The sequence below is a fragment of the Coenobita brevimanus genome, chromosome 86 (genome assembly GCF_032717465.1).
Source record: "Coenobita brevimanus isolate Jiangsu-jjx chromosome 86, ASM3271746v2, whole genome shotgun sequence".
Lineage (NCBI taxonomy): Eukaryota > Metazoa > Arthropoda > Malacostraca > Decapoda > Coenobitidae > Coenobita > Coenobita brevimanus.
This window is the reverse complement of record NC_137039.1, coordinates 31,716,400-31,717,512: the sequence shown is the minus strand read 5'-3', so window position 1 is coordinate 31,717,512 and position 1,113 is coordinate 31,716,400.

The window sequence follows — 1,113 nt, the reverse complement described above, 5'->3', positions numbered from 1 at the left end:
GAGAGAGATTAAAAGAAGAATGAAAGAGGAAGAAGCAAGCAGGAAGAGAAAATATTAAGGAAAAGGAAAAGAATGAGAAATGAGGAAGGAAGATTGATTTAAAAGAGAAAATTTAATTGATGGTAAACTTGAATCCAAACGTATGCCCGAAAGAGAGAGAGAGAGAGAGAGAGAGAGAGAGAGAGAGGGAGGGAATAGGCAAGAATAATTTTGAATCAGATAATACACATAAGCAAAACACACACCTCTCATCACTCAGTAAAATTCGTGGCGGTCCCTTCACAACAACATTATTATTTGCGTGTGTGTGTGTGTGTGTGTGTGTGTGAGAGAGAGAGAGAGAATGTTTGCGCGGTAGAGGGGTGAACATCTTCCTAGTGCCTTCGTTACGCCTGTCCGTCAGCGAGTTATCCTCCCTCTTTACATACACACAGATTACATCGACTTTAACCACGATACAAAAGGGATACAGGAAAATACTTAGGTGTTCTAAGGCTGGATGAATCGCCTAGGAGAAAGTGCTAAGAGCAGGAGAAAATTAGGGGACACCTTAGGATATATCTTTAGGTCCTCCTCCATTTCTAAGCGTTGTCTTTCTCCTTGAACAATCTTTTTCTTTTCTGTCACCTTTCTGTCTTTGTTTCTTTTTTTTTTTCTTTCTTTCTTTCTTTTTTTTGTGGGTGGGTGGTTGGATTTTTTTTTATTAATTGGAAAAAAATGGCAAAAATCTTATAGTTCAAAATGCCCCAGGGTAAATGCAAGAAAATGTGGTTGTAAGAATAAGTGTGGTGGTGTGGTAGTGGTGTGGTGTGGTTGTGTGGTGGTGTGGTAGTGGTAGTGGTGGTGTGGTAGTGGTGGTGTGGTAGTGTGGTAGTGGTAGTGTGGTAGTGTGGTAGAGGTAGTGTGGTAGTGGTGGTCATCAACAACACTTTCACTGTCTGGGTGAGTCTGTGGCCTTGGTTCCTCCTCCTCTCACCTGCTCATCTCTCTCTCTCTCTCTCTCTCTCTCTCTCTCTCTCTTTCTCTCTCTCTCTCTCTCTACCCTACCTACCTACCTACCAATTCACCTACCAACTACCTACCAATTGGTCTACCTACTAACCTAAATGCATA